This window comes from Callospermophilus lateralis, chromosome 1 (genome assembly GCF_048772815.1).
Source record: "Callospermophilus lateralis isolate mCalLat2 chromosome 1, mCalLat2.hap1, whole genome shotgun sequence".
Classification (NCBI taxonomy): domain Eukaryota; kingdom Metazoa; phylum Chordata; class Mammalia; order Rodentia; family Sciuridae; genus Callospermophilus; species Callospermophilus lateralis.
Window position 1 is genome coordinate 39,634,869 of NC_135305.1, and position 20,743 is coordinate 39,655,611.

The following is a 20,743-nucleotide window of genomic DNA, read 5'->3' on the forward strand; positions in this document are numbered from 1 at the left end:
CTTAGCTCCCATACCTCATCTGGAAACAATTGTATTTCTAATGTAGAAGATCTTAAGGAATTGGCTGATAGCAGAGGGGTTCAGAACCAGTCCATACGCATGGTTGATCTGGCTTTGGCTTCAGCTGCATTCCCATATTCCATTATTCTGATAACTGCATCTGCCTTTTCCTTTGGGACTGAACTCTTCTTGCATCCTGCTTATCTTTGTGTTCTGTTGGCTTTGTATCCCATTTTCAGGTTTTTTAAAAAATTAAAGTACTCCCCAAATTAGAGCTGCAGAGAGTCAAAAGGTACTTAGGAAAAAGATCCATAATACACCTACTTCAGAAGTTGAGCATGGCATATTAGCATACCGGTAACAGCTTTAGCTTGTGTGAAATGCAGAATGTGACCAGGTAAATAAATAGTGAATAAGGACACTAGAGAGGTTCTCAAGGGATGGATTCCTAGAAACCTTATAAAACGTGTTCAAGGGTTTGGAATTTTCCCTAAGAAATGGCTTTAGATAGGGAAGTGACATAATCAGATTTAAACTTTTACAAAGATCACTCTTATTAGGTAAAGAGAACGGATTGGAAGGAGCTAAGCCTAGAGTCAAGGAAACTACTTAGGAGGATATTGCAATAATTCAGGCAGGGGATGATAACTGTTTGTCATAAAATTATAGTTACAGGGTGTGTGTGAATTCTTATCTTGTATCTTTAGCTCCCTTTCCACCTGTCTCAGTGCTACACTGGAAGCCGCTCCACAAGGGCTGCATCATCATTGCCCTCCAGCTTTCAATTAGATGTGGTCAATGGCAGATATCTGAAGGTGATTATAGAGAAGGAGAAGAGGTTGAGAATGATTCCCTCTAGGATTGATCCACCCTGGTAGCCACATGTTGGTCGCTCCAGGTAGTGTTTGGCAACTGTATTGTTATGGCTTATATATGAGATGTCACCCAAAAGTTCAAGTGTGAGAAAATGCAGAAAAGCTCAAAGGTAAAATGATCAGATTATAAGAAGTATAACCGAATCAGTGGATTAATGCACTGATATAGATTAACTGGGTGGAGCTATGGGTGGATCGTCAGGACTTGGGTCAGAGAAAGGGGGCTTACATAATGGTCAGAACAAAAGTGGCTTTCATCCAATCCTGAATATATCTGGTTTATCTCAAGCTAACATTCCTTGTTGCCAAGGTTTAGTCCTAAAATTCCACATAACATTCTTGTGGGTTTATCTGTATTTTGCTGGGAAACTATGTAGGGAAATAAGACCAGGGTTAATCAGGGGCAGTCATGGTGGTTACAACTACATGTGGCTACAGTCAAATCAAGCTAGATCCTTATACCCCTCCACCTCATCTGAAGCAGTTCTGAAAGATTCAAATAAAAATACAATAGAAGTCTCAATTTTTTCCTTTTTTGATGAAAGAATCCTTTAAAATGACAAACAAAATTGTACATATTTGCAGTACACAATGTTTGATATACATATGCATTGTAAAATAATTAAATTGTACTAATTAACATATCCATCATCTCACATACTTACCATTTTTTTGTGATGAGAACATTTAGAATCCAATCTTTCAGCAATTTTCAAGTATACAATATATTATTAATTAAAGTTATCATGAAGAACAGAATATCTATAGATCTTCTAGAAGAAAGATTTAGATCTTTCTAAATGCAACTTTGTACATTTTGGCCAACATCTCCCCATTCCCACTACCCTCCAACCTCCAGCATCTGGCAACCATCCATCACTCTACTTTATGTTTCTGTGAGGTCAACTTTGTTAGATTCCACACAAAGATGAGATCATGCGGTATTTATCTCTCTGTGCCTTGCTTATTTCACTTAATATGATGTCTTCTGAGTTCAGTTAGGTGTCACAAATGGCAAGATTTCCTTCATTTTTAAGGCTATATGTATATATGGCTTTGGGTAGTAAGAACATTTTCACAATATTAATTCTTTCAATACTTGAACACGTGATATATTTATTTGTTTCTTCTTCAGTTGTTTTCATCAGTGGTCCATAGTTTTCAGTTTCCAATTATTTGACCTAATTAGTAAACTTTACTCCTATTTTTTCTCATAGCTATCATATTATTAACTAATTTTTTGCAAAGTTTGTTAATATAGAAATGCGACTGATTTTTATATTTTGATTTTCCATACTGCAACTTTGTAGGATGAAAATATTCTGTTAGAATATTTATTAGTTCTAACAATTTTTTGGTGGGAGTCCTTAGCTATATATATATATATATATATATATATATTCATATAATCACCAAATAGGGAAAATTAAACTTTCTTTCTAATTTGGATGACTTTTATATATTTTTCATTGCTTTGGCTAAGAATTCCAGTATTATACTATATAGAAGTAGCCAGAATAAGCATCCCTGTCTTGTTTCTGATCTTAGAGGAAAAGCTTTTTTCTTTTCATCATCAGTGTTTACTGGGAGATCCCCTTAAGTGGCTTTTATTGTGTGGAGCTATATTCTTTTACCCTGATTTTTTTTTTTTGAGTTTTTAATCATAAAATACTTTTGAGTTTTGCCAAATGTATTTTCTGTATCTATTGAAATGATCATATCATTTTTATACTTCATTTTGCTAATGAGCTGTATCACATTTATTGATTTGCTTATGATGTAATATCCTTGCACCCTAGGAGTGAATCACACTTGATTATAGTGTATGATTCTTTTATTGCACTGTTGAATTTGCTTTGAAAGTGCTTTATTGAGGACTTTTGTATCTATGTTAATTGGTGAGAATGATGTACATTTTTTTTCTTTATATCCTTGGGATCAGGGTAATACTGGCCTCATTAAGTTTGAAAGTGTTTCCCCTCTTCAATTTTTTTGAAAGAGTGGGCTTGTAATTAATTTTTCTTTAAATATTTGGTAGACTTCAATATTGAAGTCTGGCTGACTAGTCCTGCATTTTTCTTTGTTGAGAGGTTTTTGAATACTTATTCAATCTCTTCATTTCTAGTCTGTTCATATTTTCGGTTTTTTCATGATGCAGTCTTTATAGGTTGTATACTTCTAGGAAATTTTCTATTTACTTTAGGCTATTCAATTTGCCCATAAAACTTTTCATAGAATTCTCTTATATTTTTTATATTTTTAAACTTTCTGTAGTATCATTGGAATGTTTCCTTTTCAGATGTAATTTTGTCTCTTTGTTCTGTTACTCTAGCTAAAAGTTTGGCATTTTCTGTTCGTGTTTTAAAAATTGATTCAATTTAATAGATCTTTTTTATTTTGTTTTTCTAATATTTTATTTATTTCTGTTCTGATTTTCATCCTTCTACTGACTTTATGCATAATTGATTCTTTGTTTTTCTCATTAGTTGAATTATAAAGTTAGATTGTTTGAGGTCTTTCATATTTCTTAATATAGGTATTTATCTGTATAAACTTCCCTATCAGAACTACTTTTGCTGCATTTCTTAAGTATGTTGTGTTTACATTTTTCATTAGTTTCAAAAATGTTTTAAATTTCTCTTTCTTTTTAGATTTACTTTTTGTTAGGAATGTATCATTTAAATCCTACATATTTGTGAATATCCTTCTTGTGATTGATTTATATTTTCATATGTTATGGCCTAAAAAGATAGTTGGTATGCATTTGAACAAATCTTGACTTTGTAAGAACTTGTTTTGTGGACTAACATATGATATATCCTAGAGAATGTTCCACGAATACTGGAGAAGAATGTGTATTTTGCTTTTGTTGGTTCTGTCACATCCATTTGGTTAGTAATGATGATTAAGTTTTTGTTTCCTTATTATTTTTCTCTTTAGATGACCTATACATTGTTGAGAGTCGGGTGTTGTAGTCCTCTATGATTATTGCAGTGTTATAATTGCTTCATTTGGTTCTGTAAATATTTGCTTTATATATTTAGTTCTCTAGTTTGGGAAACACAATTATTTACAACAATTGTATACACTTTATTGAAACAATCTCCTTGTCATCTATAATGATATTCTTTGTCTCCCATGATAGTTTTTGAATTAGAATATCTTGTCTTATATAACTACCTTAGCTCTCTTTTGGTTACCATTTGCAATATATATATATATATATATATATATATATATATATATATATATATATATATATATTCTTTTTACTCATAGCCTGTTAAAATGAGTCTCTTGTGGTATCATTTAGTTCTTATATGTGTATTTTTTATATTTATTTTTTTAGGTGTAGGTGGACATAACACAATGCCTTTATTTTTATTTGGTGCTGAGGATCAAACCTGGGTCTTGCCCGTGCTAGGTCACTGCTCTACCACAGAGCCACAATCCCAGCCCCAATATGTATATGTATGTTTTTTAGAATTCATTCAGTCACTCCATGGCACTCGATTGGAGAATTTGATCCATTTATGTAATTACTAAAGTAATTATGAAAGTAATTGCTGCTAGATAAAGACATTACTGCCATTTTATTATTTGTTTTCAGATAGTTTTGCTGTTGCTTTAGTCCACTATTTCTCTCTTGATGTCTTTCTTTGTGATACAATGGTCTTTTTGTATTGTGCATGTCAATTTATTTATCCTTTGTGTATCTAATAAAGTTTTTTTCTTTGAGGTTACCCTGTGGTTTACATAAAACATCTTATAACAGTCTATTTTAAGCCTTTAACAACTTCAATCACATACATATACTTTATAATTTAATCTCTCTTTTTATTATTGATGTAACAGTCTATATAACTTATATATCATATATCTTTTGTCTTTATTATATAGTACAATTAAAATAATTTATGCATCACTATTACAGTATTATTTTGAATTTGACTATATTCTTGCCTAAATAGTTTTATCCTTTTATATGTTTTTATGTTGTTAGTTAGTATCCTTTCATGTCAATTTGAAGAACTTGCTTTGGCTTTTTTTTTTTTTTTTTTTTGGTATGGCAGGTCTAGTAGTGATAAATTCAAAAGTTGTCTGGCAAAGTCTTTATATCTACTTCATTTCTGAAGGACAGTATAGCCAGGTAAATTATTCTTGGTTAGAATTTTTTTGTGTTCTTTTTTGTTTGTTTGTTTGTTTGTTTGTTGTTGTTCTTTGTTTCTTTTAGCACTTTAGATATATCATCCTACTTTTTCCTGTAAGGTTTCTGCTGAGAAATCTGATAGTTTTTGAATTTTGAAAATTTGACTTACCTGTATTTCAGTGATTATCTATTTATGTTTGTTCTATTTGGATTTCTTTATGCTTCCTGATCCGTATATTTATTTCCCTTTACAAATTTGGGAAGTTTTTATTATTATTTCTTTACATAAACTTTATGTCCCTTTCTCTTTCTCTGATCCTTTTGGGACACTCATAATGCATATATTGTTTGCTGTGTGGTGTCCCATAAATCCTACTGACTTTCTTTACTTTTTTTTCATTCTTTTTAAAATTTTTTATCCATTTGATTAGGAAGTTTTCAAATGACCCATCCTTGAGCTCATTAATTATTTTTTCTGCCTGATTGCATTTGTTGCTGAAACAATCTATAGAATATATTTTTTTAGTTATTGTTTTAATTTGATTCAGAATTTCAGATTGGCTCTTTTTCATGGTTCCTATGTCTTCATTAAACTCCTAATTTAGTTTTTTATTGTTTTCCTGTTTTAATTTGTTGTTGGTTTATTTTATTTTCTTGTAGTTCACTGATTTTGTTTATAGCAATTATTTGAATTCTTTTTTATACATTTTTGTAGAGTTTGTTTTTTAGGATCTGTTACTGGTACTTTATTTTGTATGGTTAATTGTATCATGTTTCCCTGACTAATCATGATATTTTTGGTCATGCGTTTGTAATTGCAATTTTGAACAAGTATCCATCTATTATAATCTTTATATACTGTTTTTTTTTTTTTGCCAATTATCTTCACCAGTAATCCCATGTGGAGGTTCTAGTCAGGCTTTCTGGTGTGGGTTTTGTTGGCAGGTTTCCTGCCAAGAGTCCCCATGCAGACTGATGTGAAGCCTGGGTCTACAAGGACTGGTCTAGAGCTTGGGTCCTAGGAGCTTGTACCCTATGAAGCTGGTTTGGGTTCCTGGTCAGTAGTGACTCTCTTGACACCAGGTCCACTGGGGGGTGTCCTTTCAACTAGATCCATGTAAGTGGGAATGTGTGAATAGGTGCTGACTGGAAGCCTGGGTCCATGCAGTTCAACCTGGTGCTTGGTGGGCCTTGAACCCTGAGTCCATAGGGATAGTGGGGCATTGGGGAAAACCTGGGAATTCTCAGTTTTCTAGGTTTTTTTTTTTTCCTCAACTTGTTCAGAAAAATAGGTGTAAAAATAGCAAATATCTGACTAAATATCAGACACAGTATTAGACCTTTAAATACATTGTCTTGTTCAACCTTTACAACAATTTGTAAAACAGGTATTATCCATTTATGAGTATGAAAATTTCACAGAAGTTAGGTAACCTAACTTAGGTTACCCATCCACTAGGTGGCAGAGCTAGAATTCAAATTCATATGATTATTTTATATGTATGGAACGAGGATATTTTCTGGATGTTTATACCGATGTTTATACCTTAGACCAAGCTATACATGGACTATGTTTAGAGGATTTAATATTGGGTTTTGAGGAGTTATTTTAATTATTTTTTTTCTGTTTTGCTTGTTAAAAGGCTGCATAAACTATTTGATACCATCTTCGAGGCTGATTTTTGACAGAGATTTATTCTGTCACCATATTGACTCAATTGTTAATTTTTGAAATCTTCCAATATCACATCAGTTTGTGGGTAGGACTATGTAAGAAGATGAGACAATTTTATACAGAAAGGAAAAATCATTGGTTTTATTTTAAGTGAACTGTATATATCTATATTTCTTGAAAAAGATTAGCAGTCCCTGCTATATTTGCCACCAGAGGGAGTCATATGAATACCATAACATATTGACAAAGATAAAGACATAATTATTGACTCATTTTTTCTAGTTTCATTGATTTTTTTTCAGTGAGGATTCAGAATTTGGTAAAACTGGCATAATTCTGGAAAAGGACTCAAACATCTCATTTTAATTATCAGTTAATTAATTACTGTAGGGTTAAAACAGATGAAACATGCTACTTAAATTAGCAATGCAGATAAAAGATAAGCATGAAAACAAACACATTCCAGACTTCAGCAACATGAGCTTAATCTTATACAGAAACACAAAAATTGTGTTGTTATCTATTTTGTTCCCAAAATTATTATCTACTATACCAAAACATAGTATCAAAAATTTCTGGAATCATAATTTTATTTATGTTCAATTAAACACATTTTATCATTATTCTGCCTCTTCTAGAATGACTGTGTTTATTATTGTTCACAAACAATATTAAGCAAAATAAAAGTGAACTGAAAGGAAACTAGGTAGAAAGATTTCATAACCAAAGACTATTTTAGTTACCTATATACTCTGAAACACATGCTAAGATTTTCTCAATTGGTAAACCAGAAGAAAATATTGATTATAGCTAGTAAGTAAATGATTGGCTTATAACATAATTTGTTTTATTTCTAACTTTATAATTGATTTAGCAAAATAATTTTCTGAAACCTATTATATACATAGTATTATATTTTTCATTAAAATTGAAGTCTAGGGGCAATCTTGGCAAGATGAATTCTGATGTGATATATAGAACAGTTGTCCTCAAAAAGTGGTACGTGGACCAGCTTCACCATGATTGCTTGGGAACTTGTTCAGCATACAAATTTTCAAGTCTCAGTCAAGACCTCAGTAGGTCTTAAAATTCTAGGAGTGGGGTCTAGTCATCTATGTTTTGGGAAACTCTCTGGGTGATTCTGTTGCTCACTCATTAATAGAGACATATAGTCTATTGAAACTAAGTCCAATGACATAAGCAGATTAGAGCATTACTTTTGGTATTTTGCAATATTTATATGTCATGGACAAATTTTAAAAATATTTAAAGATAAATGGATGATCATTAAAATGCTTAAATATTATAACTTTTTTTTAGTCTCAAATAGTCATAGATTAGAGTAGTTGAATTTTAAAATAATAACCATGCATTTTGGAGAAGCAAATATAAACAATATATTACTTTCTGTAAAATGAGAAAGGTTGAACTACATGGACCCTGTTTTCTTTTTCTCTCTCTACAGTGTTGGCTGTGCACAAAAATCATGATTTACTGATTTTCATGTTTATCATTTTGAATTTATATTGTTAAGAACTTCACAAGAAAATGCTATTGAAAAGCAGCCTATCCAAGGGAAAAGTGAAGTTTTCCTAGAAAAGATAAACAAGTTTAATATTATAAGATGACTAAATTTGTACTTTATGCACTTCGTTGGTGGGGGGGGGGAGACTGAGATTTAACCCAGAGGCACTCTACCACTGAGCTGCATCCCAGCCCTTTTTTATTTTTATTTTGAAATAAGTTCTTACTAAATTGCCAAGGATGGCCTCCAATTTGTGATCCTCCTGCTTCAGCTTCCGAGGTTGCTGGGATTAAAGGTGTATACCACCATGTGGGAATTTTTTTTATTTATTTATTTTTATTTTATTTTTTCATACCAGAGATTGATCCCAAGGGCACTTAACTGAGATCTTTATGTAAATTTTTTTTGTATTGTTGGAATTTTTATCTAGATACATGCATTGCTTTATAATAGAAAATATACTTCTTTTCAACAAACAGTGTTTTAAAATTATCTTGAAAGTCTAGCTGCAAACAAGTAACTGGAATATGACACAAAATGAAACTGGCTTTTATTTTGGTTTATCAAGAGTACTAAATTGCTGATATGATTAGTTTGAATCATATTAGTTATTTCAGCACAAAGCAGTCAGATTATAAGTAGTTGGTCTTATACATTCTTTGTGATTGACTTATATGTACATAATAGATTTCACTGGTCATTTATAACTGACCTTAGAGATTGACTTGTCACTGCATTAATAGCACATTCATATAAGGCACAAAGTAATAGGTACACCAAAAAAATGTAGCTGCAAAGATTTAGTTGATGTTCTTTCAATTAGATTGATACATCATGATAATAGCTTCCATTAATTACTTGTCTTTCCTTATATATACAGGATAATGTTAAGATGAATTCTTTTCCCTGTTTGCAAGGAAAAGAAAGATTACATACACATTTGTTGAAGACAGAATAGACGCATGAGTTCCTGAACTTGCTTGACCCTTCTGTAGGAGAAAATCAGAGTTTCAAAATTTTTCTTCCTGTTCTTGAAATGACCAATTTCACAAAATAGGGGAGCAAAAATGTTGGGCTGTCGATTAAAAATTTATAGTAAATGTGAGAAATTGAAGAATGGGGTTGCAATAAATTTCCTGCAATTTCTCTTTTTTAGGACTCAGAATTGGGGGCTACTGTTAGTCTTCAAGACCATCCTTGCCCAAGCATGTTCACTGCTTGGAGTTAAATGAAGTGCATGTGGTGAGGGTATCACAGCTCTCTGGAGATAAGACATGGACTTGCCTTGAAGAATTTAAGCATCATTGTTTTGGGGATGTTGTATTCAAGGAAGTTTTAAAATAACATTCAGATTGGAAATTTAGAATTTCATAATGCTGTTCAAGAGAATGAATGGACAAGAAAGTTTTGTAAACAATAATACATATGTAAATTATTATTTACAGAAGCTATGATTGTTTTATGTGTTTCCAAAAATACTGTATTTACAGTGATTCTTAAAGTACTCAAGAGATAGAGATAGTTTAAAACTTCTTAACAGCTATTTAAATGAGGCTGTGTATTTTAGAGTTGAAGAATATGGATTCTGAGTCATGTTGGATTTGAAATCTCTATCAGGTAGAAAGTTTTGGCACTGAATGAGTATAGTTCAATTTCCTTTGTTCCCCAATCTCATTGTCTCATCCAGAAGATGGGAAGAACAGTGTTTTATTCTTCATTGGGGAATATCTGTGACAGTGCAGGAATAATACAGCTTTTTTAATCTCTTAGATGAAGTTAAATTTATGACATGAATATATAATTATGCCTGGGAGCATATTTCTTGAACACACATGTTTTTATTAGTCTTTCATCTTATTTACTATTAGCATTTGGTGGCAAGTATTTTCGAATCCTGTGAAAGGAAAGCCACCTCAAATGAAGAAGTTATTATTCTATGGACTATAATTATGCAGCCTTTGGAAAACCTCAAGTACACTGTCAGATTTAGTCACTTCAGTTCTTAATTTCAAAGGTTAATGAATCAATAATAGAAAGATCAGGAAACAGAGGGCATTAGCTTTTCTTCTGTTTTTGCATGGATTGAAATTTTGGCATATTCCTTATATTTTAAGAAAGAATTTTCTTAAATTGTTAAGTTAATATTGAAAAAAGCCTTACTTTGTCTTTGAAAGCAGGAAATGTGTAACGAAGCTATTTATAGCTGATAAAACCACTGGGTACTAAGCCATCACTGATAGTGATTAAAGGATGCAAGTGTCAGGGAATCCACAGTTCCCTTAAGAAAAAAAGAATATTAAATAGCTCATGAGGACCATTGTGGTATGGCCTTTTTTCTCCTTTAATAAGAAAAGATTGCAAGAAGCTGAGAATAGAGAGATTATCCCTTTATGTAATTTAAAAAACAGAGGACTTTGGATTCCTAGTTACTAAAAAGATATTTCAATATAATAAAATCCTTACCAAAGAGGAAGAGTACATATATTATAAGAATATCTTAATTCTGTATTTCATTATTTTAAGAAGCATTTATCTCTCCATAAGATCTTATTTTTGCTGTGCTGTGAAAATCAGCTCAAATTCAAATAGCATACAGAAGATAACTATTAAAGGAAAAATACAGCAATCCTTAAGGTTTCTTTTAAACAGATTGGTTGCAAGATGAGGATGAAGCAAATGTATTAAACAGTTTTGCTGTAAACATTTTCACAATATTTAAAAACTAGTTTATCCTAAGGTTTAGAATCATTCTCATTTCCAATTTGGTTTGCACCAGATTTCCTTAATTAGAGGAATAAATGAATAAAACAAGATGGATATTAATGATTTATGATACTTCTGATATCAGAAGCTGGGTTTGCTGCCTGACTGCCTTCAAGGTTGACATGCACTGAATAAAGATGTCTGTGATGGTGAGTCATGAATGTTCTGGCTTTTTCTTGTGGCCACAGGCATATGTTTTCAAGAACAATAGTCACACACAATGTTCAGTTTAGAATCACAGATTGGAATGACATACCATGGTCCTTAGGTTGTAAGTATTCTCTAGTCATAGAGACAACTTGCTCATCTCTTTAAAAAAAATTTTTTTTGGTAACCATTGGCATACCAATTCACCAAACACTTACTAGAGCCTTATATTTTCTTTAACATTATGTTTTTAAAAATAACAATTCGTTTTTTTAAATAATACAATTTTTCAGTGATGGATTTAAGTTCTTTGGTATAGTCTGCCACTTGTTTGTAGATGCAAGCTATGAGTTCTACTTCTAATACTATACCTTTCAACTTGTACAGTGACTTGTGCTTCCTAGTATTTCAATTTTTTTTCTAGTTTTTGCTGTTGTCTAGATTAGCCAATTTTTGCAAGTAAATTGTAGCCAACATAATTATTAAATCATATATGAAAAAAAATTAATTAAATTTTTAATTAATTTAATTAAAAAATTAAATCAAATTTGAAAAAAATTTATATTTAATAATTCTCTTCAAGATAATGTAAATTGTTAAGAAAATTGTTTTCTTTTAGTGCCTTCTGGAATGTTACATAATTTTTTCTTTAGCCATTATTGCCAGAATTCCTATCTTCATCCCAGTGCCAGTGAAGACAAAGATAAAACCAATCTACAACTTCTGCAATAGCCATCACTGAACTGCTTGCAGAACTTGCCTGGACTATGTATCACTTGTATGCATTGTGAACTATCTGTTGGTGCAGCGACTTGTGGTAGTGTTGGGGTATTTATGCTGATGGTGTCATCGGTGGTACAATTTTTCCAAAAGGAGCCTTCAATTGGCTTGGTGTATCTTCCTCCCTTCTGCTTGTCATGATCGTTCAGCTAAAATTTGGGGGCCAACAGAGGTGAGGCAAAGAACCTCACCCCCCAGCTGGTACAAAGACCTCTACACAGGTGTGGCTGTATACTGGACCGGTAGTCAGTGACAGGTAAGATCCAATTACAATGGCACCAACCTAAAATAACGAGTAAGGACCATATGTACTATTGGACAACCTAAGGCAGGCACGGTCCCTAAGCCACATGCTTGTTGTTTAAACAGAGAGGGGGCGATGTTGAGAGCCACAGCCGAAGGGGCCCCAGCAAACTTTCAGACTGCCAGCTGATGATTGGCTCACAGCAGGCCCCAACAACATCTAGCTGATTGGCTCCTCTGCAGTGATGCTCATTGGGCTGTTTCCCTGCCCTTTCAGGCCATGGAGCTGCTCATTGGGGGACTTTTTTGGCTCTGCCCACGCAACCCAGCCAATCGGCCTGAAGAGCAGGAGAACTGTGGGAGGTGGAGAGGCTGGTGGTTGAGGGAGTGGCTTGTGGGAAGCCGGTGGTGGCAGTTGGGCTCTGAGGGTTTTTCCTGAGGAGCTGTTTTGTTTGGCGTGTGTGGTTCTAAAAATAGTTTCTTTTGACAAGTGGCTCCTGAATTGTGCCCAGCCAGACTGCGGCAAAATCATATATGAAAAAAATTTGCACACATACATAAATACTATTATTCTTTTTATTTGTTTATTTTATGTATCATGCTACTCTTACTTGTGATTTGTATGTACTCTTACTTATGGAATTTGTATGCCAGTGTGAACAAACTAGAAGCAATAAGATCAATTCATACCGAACGGTTGATTTTCTCATATAATGCAGGAAGGCATTTTCTTGTTCCTAACATAATACAAAAAGACCATGAGTAAAATCATCTTGAAAATAACACATGAAATATTTCAGATTTTATAATCTCACTTTGTCAATAAATCTTACTCTAAAGAAATTTGAAATTTGCATTTATTACAATCAGTGTTATATTAGTAAATGTTTATATCACTCTGGGGAAAAAAGAGCTGTAATTAGTAGTATTGGCTGATTTCCTCATGTAAATACTTCCAGCAAGATTGATTTCAACCACCAACCTCTCATCCCTGATTGGTGAGTGGGGAGAGATGAGCTGATTTTCTCAGACTGATTTTCTCAGACCAGCATGAGCCAGCTCCAGGCTGGTTATAATTCTTGCTAAAAGCTAAAATTATGGCATTGTTTCAAGTGATTTTTTAAAAAGTCCTAACAGATTTTGTTACACCAGATTACTTTAGTATCTTTCTTTCTTTGAGAGGAATAGCCCCTGAGAGTGGTCTGAGTACTTATAAATAGATAATCACTGTAGAAAACTCTGTCTTAGAACAAATCCCATATATTTGAAATAGCTATGAAGTTAGGGACATAAATTACCCCAAACTCCTTTTCTTCACCTGGAGAGCAATCTTGCCATGTTAACACTGAGTTTTATTGCTGCTATTTCTAATATTTGCTACCTATAATAGTAGTGAGCAGAAAACATCTTTGAACAGTAAATTCAATGATTTTGAAAATATACAGTTTTATTTTTCATTATAGAAAAGGTAGTTTAGAATAGTACTCACACTTAGAGTTCACATACTGGTGTAAATCTCAAAACTGATGTTTACTGTTTGTAATGAGAAAAGAGGCAAAATTGAAGTAAGGGCTTAGATGTTATCATTGCAATTTACCTGTGGCATCCAAGGTATGACTCCTCTCATAGGTCTATATTTGTGTCCTTTACTCATTGGATAAGGAACAACTCAGTCTGAGTTTTAACAATCCTTTTATAGGATAAGTTGGTAGATCTGCCTATAACAAAAAACTCAAGATGAATCTTGAAAATATATAATATGTCTCATTTTGTATAGAAGATAAAAGTGAATATTCTGAGTTTGTCAAAATCATTTTTAAATCTCAAATTTCATTCCCATCAATATTTCTCCATGAGACTGATTTCTATATTTGAGGGTTATTAAAACCGAAACCATTCAGAAACCCATAATTCTTTGCAAGTTGTATTCTTTTCAATCCGACCTTGATTAGACAATTTACAAAGTAAGAAGCAATTTTACTTATTGCACTAAAATCCTTGAAATATAATATGAAAAAATATATTGTTAGTTATATTTTCCTGTACAGACTATAACTTGTGTTGTCAAGTACCAGCAGTAGAAATTTTCATATGTCTAACCTAAATGAAGTTATTCACATTCTATTGTAGGTACAATTGGATAAAGGTCACAGCAGACAAAATAATCTTCTAAAAATATAACTTGGTTGTTCCACTCATTTTCTGGCTTAAAACTCTCTTACAACTTCTTGTAACATTTAGAATAAAATTCACACTCCTTTTTATCACATGTAAGATCCCAGGTGTTCTGCACCCAGTCTCCGTCTCTGGCTTTGTCTTACCTTTAGTACACTCAACCATATCAGTCATATCTGTGTTCCTTGAATGTGCCAAGCGTGTGCTCACCTCATCCATCACCTTTTATTTGATGTTCCTTTTACTGAAGATCCTGTGCTCAAATCTTCCCACAGCTGGCTTTATCTTATTCTTTGAGATTTCAGATTAGTATTGCATTCTAGAGAGGCTTTCCTTCTGTCACTTATCAAGTGATTATTTTATCAATTTAATGACACCTATCACTATCTGAAATTATGGTTATTGGTTTGATTATTGTGCCTCTTTTTTTTCATTAGAATATAAAAGTGATAAATGAGAGGACCTTGTATCTCTTGTTTATGTCTGTTATTATCAAATTTGTTATTTTGGGAAAGATCCTAAAATATAACAAATGTGGGGAGAAGAGCCATTTTATTTTAACTAACACTGAGTCACTTCATTTGGAAATTATGGGAAAACTTGAGAAGATATCTCACTAAAGAGCAGTGCATGTCAGTGGAGGATTTTTGTTCTATAAAATCATTCACCTATGGAACTAAAATCTATTTCATTTGATAGATAAACTCTATTTCTGATGCCATATGTAATCATTCTCCCCTCCAAATTCCTAAGCACACTTTCAATAAACTCATTAATCCATATTTTTTTGAGAAGTCCGGTATATTTTCATACATTTTTTTCATCATTTTTTTCCTGAAAAATGAAGTGTTTGTTATAGAACACAATTTTTCACTGGGGATCCATAGATGCCCTGAAATTGGATATTAACTGTGATATATATTAATTTTATTAAAGGAAAATATAGTGATCATCAGATTCTAAGTGGAATCATGATTCCTAAAATACTAATAGCTTCTTTTACATGAATTCCAGAAAACATAAGCAGGAAAAGCTCAGAAACAGTCTGCATATATTGGCACCAATTTATAATAAGCTAAAGATGAAGGTATAAACATACAAAAATACTTATTTTTATGTACCTATTTTTGACAACATTTTGAATTAAATTACCCACCATGAATGTAGGGATATTGAGAAGGTAAGTTAATTTTAGGCTCTCTGAAGATGAGATACACTTTGAAGCTAATTATTTTGCACAGCAATACAACTGATAAAATTTACTGCATTTATTCCAGTTATAGCAAAAGGCATCAACTAGAACCACATGGGATAATTTCCTTGCTATGTGAATATTTTCCCTGATATGGGTTTTAGTAGCTCTGTTCATGACTAAGAGCTGAAATCCATTATATACAACTTTCAGTCTGCTCTAATTCTGATCAAATGGTCTACTTGAACTTTGATTTTTAAAACTTAGGGCCTAGAAATAGTAGTAAGATTTATTTCTGTATGTCCACTATTTCACTTCTAATGTAGGAATAATTAAATGGATTTAGATATAAATTTCATTCTAATTTAGTTTGGAACCTGAGAGACTTTGCCTCATGTCATTTATAAATATTCCATTTTTTTATGTTATTGAAAATATCACATCACAATTTCTGTTGCCTCATTTTAACCTTTGTAATAAAAAATAATAAAGATATTATTTTTGGAAAATCTGCTTTGAATGTATAATGTTCATGTTGCACCTACAGCACGCTAGATAAGCTGGCAGTCAATGCCTTTAATAGTGTATTCTTAGATGGATGAATACATAAGCATATACTTTGCTATTTTAGTATCTTTAAATATACATAAGGCATACATACATATGCTGTATTTTTTTCAAAGATATTTACCTAAGTTGTTGAGGTCACTATGAACTCAAAAGTTGATATTATACTATAAATTGCTTGGTGAATACTGTTCTAGAGTTCTAGAACTTTCCTATTTTCATTTTCTATTGCTTAATGAAGACCTTGCCTTCAAGCAGTGTAGGATGAACCCATGTACAATTAATATATGAAGAACTCAATGAAAAATTTTAAGAATTTCTAATTTCAATGTAGTTAGAATAGTACAATTTTCTTAAGTGTAGCATTGCTAAATTTTATATTCATTCTGTTCAGGATGTTAATATTTTTTTTTTAAAAAAGAAGCTTCTCCAAAACTATAGGAAAAGCTTTGAGTTTTTTGACTCTACTCTGGTTTCTCCCATAGTCTTTTTAAACCAAATGAAGCAATTGAGAAATCCATAAGCTAAAAAAAACCATTATATTCCTTGCTGGCACACACACAAAAAAATTCTCCCACCATGTCAAGCACTTATTATGTTGTGAATCACAGAAGAGAACAATAAGAAACAGAAGAGAACAATAAGAACTACAAAGAGGTATTTCTGATCACTGATGCTTGCTTTCTTTTTTATTTTTATGTTGGAGCTTGATCTACACATAAAATATCAGCAAGAGCTAGTGCTGTTCTCTGATCAAGAAGAGTATTATTTACAGAGTATAGCCTGACTCACAAATTAATAATGAACTTTATATTTTTTCTATGGTTCTCAAAGTTCCCCTGTCAATTTTACTTCCATACTGTTATAATTTGTACAGCTTATAAACTCTTTGGGGGGTTATATGCTTCATTTTAAAATATAATTTTTTAATTGCATAGTGTTCTACAATAAGTATGGTTCATTTTTACTATCAGAAAAAAATAACAGTTGATGTTATTTATTTTTAGAAGGTGCTCTGTGTGGAAGATAACATAGTCAGCACTGAGGAATGGGGTGAAGTGATTGAGAGTATTGGTTTGGAAATCAGATAATATCAATTTGCAGATCTGAACTAAACTAACAGGTGATCTCTGTGAAACATTCATAGATTCTCTGTACCTTAGTTTCCTCAACTAAAAATGAGCATAACAATAACTCCTACCTCAAAAAATTATAATGATAATTAATCAAATAATTACATGACCAGTAATTTGCCCTTGCACATAGCATACACTCAATAAATTTAATTTAATGGGACATTGTACTATATACATTGTAACACATGTAGTCCATATGTGAGCTTTTTTTTCCTTTTTTTTTAGTTGTTGATGGACTTTTATTTATTTATCTATATATGGTACTGAAAATAGAACCCAGTGTTTCACACATGCAAGGGAAGCACTGTACCACTGAGCTACAACTCCAGACCCTGAGAATTTTTTAATAGGAAAATATTTAGTAACTTATTTTTGGTAGACTCAGATATTGAAAATATCAGAAAAGGCTGCCTTTCATAATATTCATAATTCTTTGGTCTTTGCATAGGAGGTTGCCATCAAGAATCTGTTTAGATTCTACAGAGCTCTTTAGAGCAAGAACTTTTTGGAGATTCTTTCTTAAAATAATTTGGCAGTAATCCTATTAATGTAATAATAGCTTGGGTCAATAATTTACAGCATATAAATTTAAGTCACTTTTTATAACCACACTGTCTTTACTTGAGTTCATTCACTTTGGGGAGAAATCCTTTCCTGTTACATTTTCACCTCATTGATAATAAGCAAATGATGAAGAACAAATCATCTTGGACTTGAGAAAGTATGTCCTGAGGAAGAGGTTTTCTATTTGTTTGTTTGTGTGTTTGTTTTTAGCAGTGGGTAGGGCGAACTGACCTCCCAAACTTTTCATATTTCTCATTACCAAGCAGCTCTATAAAGCTGTTTCATCCGTTGAGGACAGCAGTTTAAGAATGAGTTCCTGTCTATAGCTACTCTTTATTTTTAAGAATGAGTGGTAAAAGATTTGCTAATTCTTTTATGACTTATAACCTACTAAAGGCATACCTTTTCACTCATGCAAGGTCACAATTTTATTTTCTATGAGAAGGAATATTAAGTATGCTGTAACAACATTAAATTTTGGTAACTTTTTAGATCACTGTTATAGCATTAGGCAGCCATTAAGGCTGGAGCTAGTTCACAGCAGTTACTAATCATTGCCTAAACTTATCTATCGTCTCACACAAGGTTTATATTTATGGAATACTTACTGTATACTAGGCATGGTAACAAGGCATAGATGACATGAAGTAATACTTTAATGAGTTGACAGTCTTTAACAGAGAAGTTATAATACAATGTAATAAAGATTTTGATGATGGAGATACAAATAAATAGTCATAAGTCCTCAATAAGGAGTGTCCTCAGAGGTGGAATTTTGCCAAGGTTAAAAGCAAGAAAGGACTCTGGAGGAGGAAGGAACATTATGCAAATGTGTGTAGAGCTTCTATAGGGTATCATCTGCTGGGATATATAACAGGAGAATGAAAGGCAACTCAAACCACAGAGCAGAAGTTCAATGGGTAGAATTTTTGCATCTTTGTGTGTCATGTTAAAGTCTAAAGATGTTCCAGAAACAAAAGCTCTTAACTAGAGGTATGACATGGTCAGATGTTAAAAAGAAAACTTAAGTAAAATTCTATAAGTAGAGAGTAGACAATAACATAAAATCCCCCACTTAAAAAAGAATCTCTAGATCTCATTAGCTTTAAAATTTTCTCTGTTAGTTTTAGAAAAATGAGGAGCTTCAGTCATTGTTGAAGGAACAAACTGTTTCTTTTCTTGATTCTCTTAAGGATAATCAGTCCTCAGAATAAATGGCATAAATAACTTATAGGAGGAAAGATTTATTTTGGCTCAGGGTTTCAGAGTTTCATGGTCAACTGGCTCCATTGCTTTGGGCCTGAGTTGAGGCAGAACATCATGGTGGAAAGGCACAGCAAAGGAAAGCTGCTCAGCTCAAGTCAGCTGAGGAGAGAGAGAAAGAGAGGGAGAGAGAGAAAGAAAATGTAACTGGAGAGGCTGGGGAGAAGAAATACCCGTCCATGGCATGCCTGATGTGACCTACTTCATTGTTCAATCACGTCCCACCTCTTATAATTCCCACTGCTTACTAGTAGTCCATTCAGCTATCCATGAATTAATCTATTGATAAGGTCAGATCATTTATGATCCAGTCACTTCCCCTAACTCTACCTCTGAACATTGCTATACTGGGGATCAAGCCTTCAATACTTGAATCTGGGAAGGATACTTCATATTCAATCCATAACAGTATCCATGGGTTTTACTCCCATGGATTTGACCAATTGCAGATCAAAAATACTCTGAAAAAAAGTTATGCTTTTACTGAACATGTACAGACTTTTTCTCTTTGTTATTATTATTATTCAAATAATACAGTGAAACAACTATTTGCATACCATTAGGTACTGTAAGTAATCAAGAGGTGATATACATTACACAAGAGGATATAGTAGGTTTTATGCAAATACTTCAACATTTTATACAAGGTACTTGAACATCTTCAGATTTTGGTCCTGGAACCAGTTCCCATATGGGTACTAAGCATCAACTGTATTTGTTTTAAGGAGGAATGAATATATTTATTTAAAGATGGAAGGAACTTAGAGATCCTGTGGCTTATTTTCATTGGGTCCTACTTGAGGAAACAGTATCAAGCCACTTATCTGACTAAGGAACCAGGACTAAAACCCGGTCTAGAGTGTTTTCTCCTGCCCTTCTCTGGTAGTTTGTTGAGGTTTTTGAGAGCAGATCAAATTGAGAACACTGCTCAGCTCACCTGCATCTTGTGCACAACAGAAGATTTCATTAGGACAAATGGAGAGTTAAATGGATTCTGGTATTCCTGGAGGGAAAGAAGAAAATAAAGTTTCATTTGATTTGGACTTGATTTATTCTTCATACCATCTTCAGCATGAAAGTGTTTTGTTTGACAATAGACTCACATTGTAAAGGCTAACTTTATACACAGTCATATTGGTGAGGAAACATTGTATATATTAATAAAAATGAAGTTACAACTTGTAGCCAACTGTTCCATTTTATATGACTATGAAGATCATTTTTCTTTCCTATATTTTCTTTACACACTGTCTGTTATAAAATAGTGGATCCCAAGCGGTTACTCTTCAGAATTTTGTAATATATATTGAATTTAGAAAGTTGAAACAATTTAATGTATATTAGTAAATAGATTTGGCTAATTTCCAAAATGTCTATTTTGAACATTAAAAAATTTTTAGCATTTTCCCAGAAAAATCAATTCTTGAAGTCATCTATTACAGTAATTTAATAAGTTGGCCCTTTTAATACTATTTAATTTGAGCTTTATAGATTTGTTGGTAGAGAAGGCAGCTTGGGAATATATGTTATTTTAGTCAAAAAAAAAAAATTCAGAGAAAGAAATGCTCTAGGCTATCTTCCGATTCAAAGAAGGATATATTTCTAATATCAAATAGAATCTTCAACATAAAATCTTTCAAATAATCTTAGAAAGAATTAAATTTTATTTGGCTCTTTGTTGCAAATAC